The sequence below is a fragment of the Peromyscus leucopus genome, chromosome 15, assembly GCF_004664715.2.
Source record: "Peromyscus leucopus breed LL Stock chromosome 15, UCI_PerLeu_2.1, whole genome shotgun sequence".
NCBI classification, from domain to species: Eukaryota; Metazoa; Chordata; class Mammalia; order Rodentia; family Cricetidae; genus Peromyscus; species Peromyscus leucopus.
In genome coordinates, this window is record NC_051076.1 from 77,488,825 (window position 1) to 77,501,038 (window position 12,214).

The 12,214-nt window shown below is 38.3% G+C and overlaps 1 non-coding gene across 1 annotated transcript; it reads right to left on the bottom strand.

Annotated features, from left to right (window-relative positions):
• Positions 1-11,798: 11,798 nt before the first annotated feature.
• Positions 11,799-11,905, bottom strand: LOC114701113. Its single transcript, XR_003735786.1, has one exon. It is a non-coding gene; the product is annotated as a U6 spliceosomal RNA (small nuclear RNA).
• Positions 11,906-12,214: the final 309 nt, after the last annotated feature.

Consider the following 12,214-nt stretch of genomic DNA (forward strand, 5'->3'; position numbering starts at 1 on the left):
TGTCCTGGATCTTGCTCTATACACCAGGCTAGCCTCGGACTCACAAGTTCCGCCAGGCACTCCTCCTGAGTGCTGAGATTAGAAACGTGTACCACCACCGCCCGGCCTGGAGGATCCTTTAAAATCAACAGAGACAAAACTAAATTACAGAGTTGGGAGCAGAGTTGGGAGTAGGTAATTAAACACATACACACACACACACACACACACACACACACACACACCAATAAGAGCAACAACAAAACATACTTTTCAAAATACTATTTAAAAATTTAAAATATTGTTTAGAAAGTATTATTCTGACACAATATTATTTAGAAAATATTGTGTAAGAATAGTCAGTGGGTGATGTGTTTACATTTAGGGATAGAAGCACCTTGTGTTACATTTAGGGATGAATACCTTGTCACCTGCCATGAGAGGAAGCCAGTGTGACATGAGATAGTGGAATTGGACAGCTCATTACGAAAGAAGAAAAGAGAAGGACTGCATCCAGCTGGCTCTGGACATGAATTGCTTGGATATTACAAAATTATACAAGCAAATTTTTCTGGTCCTTGGTCAGGAGTTCCCAGCAGCAACACAGGAAATTGAAGCTCATGGCCGTGTCTTCCCTGCTTGTCAAGAGAAGTCAGTAGCAAGTGTCCTAATGCTCACAATGTCAGTCTTCTCCAGACCCAGGGAGATAGGTGATTCTATCCTCTTGGCCCTGATGTGTTTTATGTTCAGTTAATAACAGAAATCCAGCCTAATGCCATGAGCATTTTATCTGAGAGAGTTGTATTTGTTAAAAGTTAAATTAAATACTTTATTATTACGTAATTACTTTTTTTCTGAATAATTTAATTTAGAAAAACTGATTTTCACATTAAGCAGATGTGTGTGTGTGTGTGCGCGCGCCCAACCTTGTTAGTTTGGGCTGTCAGATTTACATGAGTCTTTGTATCTCTTTGAGTATATAGCTGTGTATATGAAGGTAGGGCACTCCAGAGGAGAATAGAGGGTGTTGGATCATTTGGAGCTAGAATTACATGCTATTAAATCTGGTTCCATTTCCAGCATTGTAAGGGAAAAGGGGAGTTATGGTATTTTTTTAAACAAATTTTCTCTTTTTTTTCTTTTACTCTACTCATTTTGATGCAATGTTATCTAAAGGAAAATGGTTGATGGCATTTACATCTTTAGTACTCACAGAACTGTTTATTTCTATAAAGCAGTGGCTGACAAATGGCTCTTGTGAAGGGCCAGGCAGTATTGTTCTGGATTTCTCAGCCATGCTGTAGCTGTAACCACTGTCTAGTTTTCTCTTTATGTGAAAATTCTAAGGTGGGAAGAATTTTTCTTTGACTCTCAGATTTACTTAGTTGTCTGTAGTTCTTTGTGCATGATTGAGGCCTCAGTGGGATTTTGATATCCACCTTAGCATGACTATTGTTGTGCCTGTTCAGCTCATGTTTAGGCAGTCATGTTGTTGCTACTTTATGGGTATAGTTTCTGACATTACTAGAGGACACAATCTCTCAGCCGACTTCCTGTTGCTCTGGCTCTTATGTACATTCTACCCCCTCCTTCACTAACATTCCCCAAGCCTTAGGTACTGAAGTTATTTGTAGATGTGTCCACTGGGACTGGGCTTCGCAACTCTGCATTGTTTTTAGATGTGGCTTTCTGTAATGTTCTCCATCTGTTACAAACAGAACAACACTTATGTGTAAATATAAAGACAGATATTCAGAATGGAGTTAGGGATTGTGCTGGCTTATTAAACTGGCAGTTGTAGGTTCACCCTCCAGATTTAAATACTTTAGTAACACTGGTTAGGTGGCTTGGTTTCTAGTACCAGACATGATTTCCCTCTTGTTGAGTGGGTCTTAAGTCTAATTAGAGAGCTGCATGTGTGTCACTATAGGACTGTAGTCTATAGGTTTCTCTGGTCCTGCCAGGCCCCAGCAGTCCTGTGGCCCACTTATAAAATAATCACACAGAGGCTTAATATTGTTTATACCTGCTTGGCCATTAGCTCAGACTTATTACTGACTATCTCTTACACTTAAATTAACCCATAATTCTTATCTAGGTTTAGCCATCTGACTTGATACCTTTTCTCAGTTCTGCCTTATCATCTTGCTTCCTCCATGTCTGGCTGGAGACTCCTGGCTCAGCCTTCCTTTTCCCAGAATTCTCCTTGTCTGCTAGCCCCATCTATACTTCCTGCCTGGCTACTGGCCAGTCAGTGTTTTCTTTGTCAACCAATCAGAGCAACATATATTCACAGCATTCAGAGCAATATCCCATAGCACATCCCCTTTTCTTTCTAATAAAAAAGGAAGGTTTTAACTTAAATTGCATATAACACAATAGTTATCAAGCATGAATTACTGTCACAATATCTAGTCTATTTGTATTTGGCAAAATCAAAGAAAATATTCTATCATTTATCCTATATTTGTGAGTCTAAAGTATCATATCTAACTTATCTTTTATTGTGACTAAGAAAAACTATAATTATAACTATCTAGTCTTTAACTACATCAAAAACACCAAATATAACATTGCCAAAGTAGACAGGAACTGTATTGTAATTAAATTCCAAAAATTTGGAAATGAGAGAGACAGCTGCCTGCCTGGACAGTTATCCAAAGTTCCTCTGCAATGTTGATCCATCTTCAGCCTACAGGCCTAGTCTCTCAGTCATTTTCCTGTGTCCTGTAGAATGTCTGGCAGTCTCCTCTGCAAAGCAGGAACCTAAAGGACCATCTTGTCTTGTAAAGTTCAGTGGTCACCTTCCTATGGGTCCAGCATGTCCATTTGATACAACATACTGTCAATCAGTCAACACAAGGGCATTTTTCTGCCCAGTGGCTAACTTTTGACACACAGAAAGCAAACACCATAATGGGTTTCTTCAATGCCCATTATCTTCTATGAACTAGGTTGGTGCTGCCAAGAGCAGACATGTCTCAATGTCCATAAAGTCAAAGTTCTTAAAACATTTTAAATGTCATATTCTCTAGGTCTTTGAAGTGTTTGAAGATTACCTACCTAATTGAAATATATCTATGTATATCTAGAAATATTAACTAACAAACTATGGGTTTCATTATAATAGATGATTAATTATTAATCTGTATTTCTTAATAATACACTAAAATTTTTAAAGAGCTACATAAACATAGTATCTTAAATAAGAGTAGAAATATGCATACAGTAGAACATTATTAACTTTAAGTTTGTTTCAATAAACTAAAATCCACAGCATAAAACTGGCCAACACAACTGACACCTTGTCAACTCAACACACAAACACATCACTTTTAATCCACACCTTTCCCTTCTTATTCATCTTCAAGATCTTATATCAAAAATACAAATAACTTTAAAAGTCCCACAGGCTTAGGGATATTCCATCACACTGTGAAACTCGAGTTTGTATTTGTATTGATTAAATAAAATTAACCTTGTGTTAACTATGTTATCTGAAGAGGGATTGTAGGAAAGTGTTCCTAGAAACAATGTTTTTCTAGACATAATCCAAATAGAAGGCACCAGCTTTCTGGAGCATGCAGAAGGTGTGACAAAGGCTGGCATTGGACTAATGAATGCAGATCAACAAGGGACAGGCAAGGTAACCTGCTGTGGATATCATTCTATATAAATAAAACACTGATGGCCAGTGACCAGGCAGGAAGTAGGTGGCCAGACAGGAAGTAGGTGGGACAAAGAGAGAGGAGAATTCTGGGAAGTGGAAGGCTGAGAGAAAGACACTGCAGCCACCGCCAGGACAAGCAGCATGTGAAGACGCCGGTAAGCCACCAGCCATGTGACAAGGTATAGATTTATAGAAATGGGTTAATTTAAGATATAAGAACAGTTAGCAAGAAGCCTGCCACGGCCATACAGTTTATAAGTGATATAAGCATCTGAGTGATTATTTTATAAGTGGATTGTGGAACTGCGGGGCTTGGGGAACCTGGAGAGAAGCCCTCCAGCAACAAATGGCGCCCAACGGCTCAAGTTTCCACCTTAAACCTGAGAATATTTAATAACCAATTCTAAACAGAGCCAAAACCAGGTTCCTGCTTCTTGTCTCATACGGGCAGCTAGACGCCGCAAAACGCGGGTTTGAACACTGGCGGGTTCCTGGCGTGTGCATTTGACCGGCAGTATGGCGGAAATGAGGCGTCTGCCAGCAACACATTAAGCTGTGTGGTAGATTTAGTCTTTACTATTATTTTTTTTAAAAAAAAAAAGGTTTCTGGGCTACACGCTGCTTTGATAAAAGCTTAGACCCACTATTTCTGAGACTTGATGACTCCCAGAGCTGTCGGAAAATGTACCACTGCCATGTTGGGAAGCTAAAGTGGGCGGAGCCAGCAGCCACAGCGCCATTTCAGTCTTACAATGGTGCAGTTTTAAGCAATAGGCTCAAGGCTCAAGGTAATATAAAAAATAAGCCACGTAACGATGGCTACCACACAGAGAATCTGGATTATGTTGTCTTTGATATTCGTAACTGAAGAAAAACATTTGATTACAAAAGCTGTTCAGTTATGCCAAAATGAATATTTTAAAGGTACCTTGACTTCAAAATTTGGATATAAGGATATGTTACTTAGGAAAAGAGGTTTTGCTTTTGTTTCCACAGAAAGCCAGAGGCTGTGGATTTGTTCAAGATTAAGATACATCAGGTTTCATCAGCCAAGACCCCCTGAAAGGTCTCTGATGACACCATGGCCCAGATGATCCAACATCCAGAGCGGTTTCAAGGCAACTGGTTCATACAATACAGCCTCAAGGACTACCCCATAGGCCTAAAATTTTCTTTGTATCCCCATAACATACAGTGCCCCCCTCCAGCATGAAGTAGTAAGAGATGCTACGCCCAAATTCCCAAATATACCAAGCTGGCTTTAGAGGTGGAATTGGCTCACTCCCCCTCTAAACCCAGACATATTAAAAAAATAAATGGTTAAGAGATTCTTGCGTCCCAAATCAGAAGAGCCCTCTGGTGTGGGACAGAGAAAAACCAATATTTTTATTTAAAACAGGTTGATTATAAATGTGATCTCTTTCTAAAAAAGAAAAGGGGATATGATATAAATATATAGGAGGATATAGAGATGATAAGATAACAGGGTAGATTAATGAATCTACTTTTAAAGAACAACTTGTTTAAAATGTTTTACATTGGTATAGATTTTAGTTTATGTTTAAAATGTTTTACATTGGTATAAATTTTAGTTTATTGATACAAACTTGAAGTTAATTTTGTTATACTGTATATATGTATTTCTATTCTTGTTTGAGGTATTATGTTTATGTAACTCATTTAAAATTATAATGGATAATTAAAAAATAGATTAATAATCAGTCATCTATGATAATCATATTTGTAGCCATGTTAGTTAAGTCTTCTAGGTATACATAGATATATTTCAGATAGATAGGTAATCTTCAAACACTTCATAGACCTAGAGAATATGGCATTTAAATAACTTAAAATTCTGTTGATGTGAGACACAATTGCTCCTGGCTGCACCAATTGATCCCGAGAGAATGTTGGGCTTCTAAGACATTTCCATTTGGAAGTTTGTCTTTTTGGCACAAAATGGCCTACTGGGCAAAGAACTGCCCTTGCCTTGATGGCTGACAGTACAAATGCAAAGCTGTCCTTTCTGGACAAGCGGGACACAAGGAAAGCGACCACTGTACTCTGCCAAGACAGGGTAAGATGGTCTCTCAGAATTCCTGCTTCTGAAAATGGTCTGTCGGATATTCTAGGCCTGTAGCCAATTTGAATGCACCAACAATGCTGAGAAACATTAGGTGACTGTCCAGGCTGCCAGCTGTCTTGGTCTACTCTTGCAAGATTCCCGAAAGTTGCTTGCATCCATCTACCATTTCTCAGGTACCATTATGTTCCTTCTCAGGTCTTTGATGTGGTTGAAAACTAGATAGTTGTAATTTCCTCAGTTATGATAAAAGATAAGTTAGATATAAAACCTTAAACTCACAAATATAAGATAGATAGGACATCTTTAATATTATAACTGTAATTCTTGCTTGATAATTGTTTTGTTATATGTAATTTTACCATGTTAAAGTTAAAACCTTACTTTTTAAACAAAGAAAAAAGGGGAAATGCTGTGGATATCATTCTATATAAATAAAACACTGATGGCCAGTGACCAGGCAGGAAGTGGGTGGCCAGACAGGAAGTAGGTGGGACAAAGAGAGAGGAGAATTCTGGGAAGTGGAAGGCTGAGAGAGAGACACTGCAGCCACCGCCAGGACAAGCAGCATGTGAAGACGCCGGTAAGCCACCAGCCACGTGACAAGGTATAGATTTATAGAAATGGGTTAATTTAAGATATAGGAACAGTTAGCAAGAAGCCTGCCACGGCCATACAGTTTATAAGTGATATAAGCATCTGAGTGATTATTTTATAAGTGGATTGTGGAACTGCGGGGCTTGGGGAACCTGGAGAGAAGCCCTCCAGCAACAGTAACCCTTTGTCATTAAGAAATGTCCAATGTCAAATTCGATTCAATCATTTCCTGTCAGTACTGGGGAAACCTCTCTACAGGGCAATTAAAAGACTTAATGCTTGCTTGGTCATCCAACCCAACTAACTTATAAGACTAACAAGTGTCTACCATTTGATCAAGTAAGAAAAATATTATTATTAAAAGACAATACTTTTTTGTTGCCAGATATCATTTTGTCTTAATAAAGACATAACCTGACAAAAAGTAACTCCCCAAAGTAAGGATTGGGTAAGGGTTTTGTTTTTGTCTTTTCAGGAGAATAAAAGCATCTAATTAAGGAATCTGAAGATCTGTAGACAATTGAGACATCTGAAGAAGAAGGATGGATTATACAGCGCAAAATGTTCCAAGAAAAGGATTAAAATTGGCCTAATGCTATAGCATATTTCTAAAAGGTTAAAATTTCATAAATCTTCCCAAATATTTGTTTCTGCTGCTCTCTACAAACACAAAAGGCAAAGGTTTTTTCATGGTCCCTATTCAATTAAAAATTAAAGCTGGCTTTGGAGTTGGAACGTGGCTTTCTTCTTTTCTAAACCCAAGCATGATTGTTAAAAGAAAATCCAAAATCTCTGTCTTATGCCAGAAGAGCCATCTGATATGTGACAGAAGAAAACCAAATTAAGGGACTATTTTATTGTCACTAATCTTATAATTCTTTGGTTTTATTTTGACTCTTTAAAACTGTTCTTAAGGTATCAATATTATCTCTAAATTTGTAAGATTTACACACACACACACACACACACACACACACACACTTTCTGTCATGGTATTAGTGGTCATACAGAGTACTAACTAACTAGACTACACCTAGCTTCCTGTACATGATTTTGGCCTTAAGTCTAATGCAGAGAACTAGGAATCAAGTTTGTGTGCCCTGGATATTCTTGATAGATTGTGGTTCTTTAACGTCTCTGAGATCTGCTGCATAAGACATTTAAATGTTTAAGTTTTCTGCAGTAAACTGTGGCCATTCCTAACAGTGACCTTTGAAATCTCCAAAAAGATGATGGGGCCTCATAAAGATGATTCTACTTGGCTTGTGGTAATGCCATTAAGCTAACAAACACTACCCAAAAATCATCTTTAAACTTCAAATTGCTCAGGACAATTTCAAAGTGTTTTGCTGAGATGGTCCAGCCTCATAGACTATCTAGCCAAGACTTCAGATAGCTCTACACTTTCCCATTACACAGAGACTAAACAAAAAATAATACCGCTAGCTCTCCCAGGATTTGATCATTATCCCAATTTTCTCAGGGCCCCCTATAGATGCTGTTGCCCCCAGTCAACAAGAACTAATTTTAAGAATATGACACTCATATTCCCAAGAATATTTCCTGTTTGCTCAGTTAATATTATATCCTTCTCAGGATCTCTGAAGTAGTTGAAGACAAGATTGTTTTAGTTCCAGTTTTCCTTGTTACTAAATTCAGAAAAGAAACTTATGAAAGAGGTATAAGTTGTATAAGATTGAAAGACATAAAAGCTTAAATTGTTTATCTAAGAAAATGTTTTGAGGCCTAAAAAGATAGTTTTGGGTTGGTAATACAAGTTAAGATAGAAATGAATTAGGTACAAAACTTTGGATTCACCAAGATAGGATAGATAATAGAGTGGTTTGTCTGAATTTGCCAACTGCAATTGGACTCGACCTTGTGAGTGTAATTCTTACTTGATAATTGTTCTTATTGTATATATTTTCACTGTGTTGGGGTTAAATCCTTTCTTTATATTTAGACAAAAAGGGGGACATTCAATCACACTGTAAACCTCAAGTTTGCCTTTGCATTGATTAAATAAAATTAACATTAGTTCAGAAAGCTGAGTTAGCAATTAGTTGACAGAACATAATCAGAGAGCATCAGGAGGCATCCAGGAGAGACCCAGAAAGTACATGGGAGGGATTTAGAGTGGCACAGGTTTTTGTGGTTTGACAGAGAAAAAGCAAAGTCAGAAAAACCAGCAAGGCTGAGAAGGTTAGTGTTTTGCTATTCAACCTCTCTGAGCTAGCAGGTTTTCACCCTGGCCTTTAAATTTCAAGTCTTATTTATAAGTAGAACAATAGAGATTTAGTTCAAGCTACCTTTAGCAGCAGCAACAGAGCTGGTACCTGGAACAGAATTCTCACCAGGCTATGGACTGAGTGACCAGTCCACTGCTAGAGAAACAGGCCGGTAACTGCAGAGTTGCAATTGCTAGGCTCAAAGGCAGTAGACTAGGGTGCAGCCACTGTGCCAAAGTTAAAACAACACCACAGACTTTACAAATTTAAACACATTAAAATTTCAGTGTCTTTAAAACATACAGTCTCTAAAAATCCAAAATCTCCTTTAAAAGTTCAAAGTTTTGCAGCTGTGGACTCCTTTAAAAATCAAAATTAAATACCTTCTTCAAGAAGGAAGAATCAGGCTACAGTCACAATCTGAACCAAGCAAAACCAACCTCCAACAGTTTAAATAATTTAATGCTCAATTATCTGGGATTGGCTCACCATCTTCTGGGCTGCTCCAAAGAGCTTGAGTCACTTTTCTTGCTCTGCCCTCAGCAACAAACCCAGCTTGTCTTCTAACCTCCAGCTGGCTCCACTCCATTGCCACTGCCGCTCTTGGCAGTCATCATATGGTCCTGGCAGCTGTAAAACTCTAGGGTCTTTGGCTGCACTTTCACCAAGAGCCTGTCATAGGCTCTCTTCATGGTGCCAAGTCTCAACATCTTTCAATGACCCCTTCAGTGCTGGGCCTTCAACTGCCCCTGAGGTTGAACCTCAAACAATGGCCTCTTCAGGCTTTTCACAGTGCCAAGCCTCAGCTGTTCTCCATGACCCTCTCACTCCTTCAAAACCAATGACCCCTAGGTGATTCTTACACTATCCAGTTCAGCTGCCAAAGTAACTTACATCCTTGTTCTCCTATGAAACACAGCTTCTGTATGCTGACTTTTAGGAAACACTTTCCAGAAGATTCTGCCTCCATGATGCTAGTCACTTCTTAATCACCACTAAATTTTCATCTCTAGCTGACCAATATTCGTAATTCCAGTGAGGCAAAGGTTTTGGTTTAGTACTTCTGGTATCTCATTAACCACAGCTGATTCTTCAGCCCCAGTTAACCAGATGGCAGAATTTTAAATCAAAACAGGAAACAGCCCTAATAGAGTCTTTAAACTTCCCTCTGAAACTTCACAGGCAAGGCCTCCATCCTCTACACTATTCTCAATAGTCTTATCTTCAAAGCTTCTAAAGAATATCCCACTGAGTTCCCAACACTCAATGGATTTCCTTGTTCAGAGTTCCCAGGTATTTCTACATTTCTCCACAAAACATGGTCAGGTCTAACAAAACTATACTCCACTATGCTGGTATCAACATAGTTATATTTGTTGATATATATATATATATATATATATATATATATATATATATATTTCTGTAACAAAACACCATCACCCAAAACAAGTTGGGTAGGAAAGGATTAAAGTTGGCTTTCATATCCATATCATAGTTCATCATCAAAGGAAGTCAGGACAGGAACTCAAATATTGCAGGAACCTAGAGGCAAGAGCTGATGCAGAGCCCATGGGAGGGTTCTGCTTACTGCCTTGTTTCCCATGGCTTGCTCAGACCACCTTAAATAGAACCAGGACCTGAAGCCCAGGGATGGCACTACCCTACATGATCTGAGATTCCCCCCCCCACATTGATCACTAATTAAGAAAATACAGTCAGAACTTTCAGAGGTATTTTGTCAATTATAGTTTTCTCTTTTCAGATAACTAGTTTGTGTGTTAATTCGACATAAGATTAGCTTGCACAGCAATTCTATGTTTTTTTGTTTTAGCAAAAAATATTTTCACTTTATTAGAGTTTGGAGTTTTTTTGTTGTTGTTGTTTTGTTTTGTTTTTTTTTCAGATGCTACTTAAACCAAAGATTTTTCTCCAGCTTTACTCTCAGTTGTTCTGACAGTGAATGTATTACAGAACAACAAGCAAGGACTGGAGAGAGAGTTCACTTGGTAAAGTGCTAGTAATGTGACCATGAAGACCCAAGTTCAATCCCCAGCACACATGTAAAGGGCCAGGTTTAGTGGTGCATGCATAATCCCAGTGGTAGAGAGAAGACAAGCAGATCTCTGGCACTCACGGACCAGCCATTCTAGCCTACTAGGTAAGTTTGAAATCAGTAAGAGACCTTGGGTGAAAGAACAAAGTGGATATCTGACCCGTCCAGCAGGCCAGGTTATTCGAGGGTCTCGAGGAGGGACCACCTGTGAATCAATGGGGGGCGAGAGGGAAAGGAGACCAAGCGCGTGAAGAAAGAGAGTCAGTCTGAGTTGCGTCAAGGTCTCACTTTATTGACTGGTGTTAGAGCTTATAAACAGGGCTTCAGGTAGGGAGGGGGAGCAGGAGTGAGGAGAGGACAAAGAAAATTCCTAAGGAGGGTCAGCAGGAGGTCGCTTTGGTCCCAGGCCCCTGCAGCTAGCTGATTTAAAGAGGTTTATTTAATCCTACATTCCTAGGTTAGACTAAAAGCCTCTTATTTACACGAGGCTTGATAAATCGTGGCAGGTAACACAAGGTTCAAGACACAGCTGTCCAGAGTTGGTCTCCAACAGATATCTACTGAGAACTTATACCCAAGATTGATCTCTTGCCTGTATGTACATGCACACACATGTACACATGCTCCTGGGATGGGAAAAAAAGGGAAAGGGAAGAACATTTCTAGAAGTATTCAAGATATACAAGTGACAGATTTGACTTTAAATTTTAGTGATGCAGAAAATAAAGAACTAGATAAAATATAGCTGATGTGCAAATGTTGACTGTTTCTGATTTCAGTAGGATTGCTTCAAGTTTCTCTTGATTTAGAATGATGTTGGCTGTGCATTTCTCATATATAGACTTTATTATGTTGAGATATTTTCTCTCTAGTCCTATATTCTATGATCTCTAAGATGTTTATCATGAAGGCACATTGGATTTTATCAGAGGCTTTTTTCTATCTTTTGGGACAAGTATTTTTTTCCTCTGTGTCAATTTATATGGCTTATTGTATTTATCAACTTGAGTATGTTGAACCATCCCTGCCTCTCAAGATAAAACCAACTTGATCCTAGTGGACAATCTTATTGATGTATGTCTGTAGTGTGTTTACAAGTATCTTACTGAGAATTTTTGAATGTGTGTTCACTAGGAATATTAGTCTGAAGTTTTCTTTTTTGTTCTGTCTTTAATTGGTTTTGGTTAAAGTATGGAATGCTTCAAGAATTCGTGTGTCATCCTTGCACAGGGGCCATGCTAATCTTCTCGGTGCCATTCTCATTGTAACATATGTGCTGCTGAAGTGAGCATTACCTATTTTTTTAAGGTTAGAAACATTGCAATGTGTACGACTATACATACACTTTGGTATGTGAATATATACATGTATTTGCAATGCTTATGAATATGTATTTATCAATTTATCTACTGACAGACACCAGCCATTTATGCTTCTGAAATATTGTGAAGGTACATAATGTTTCAAGGTACATAAATGTGCTAATAGCTCTTTCATATCCTGCTTCAATGGTTCAAAAACTTGCTCAGAAGTAAAATTGCTTAATCAAATAACAGTTTCCTTAACTTTTTGATAAGTCACTGTACTTCTAAGTTTCCCAT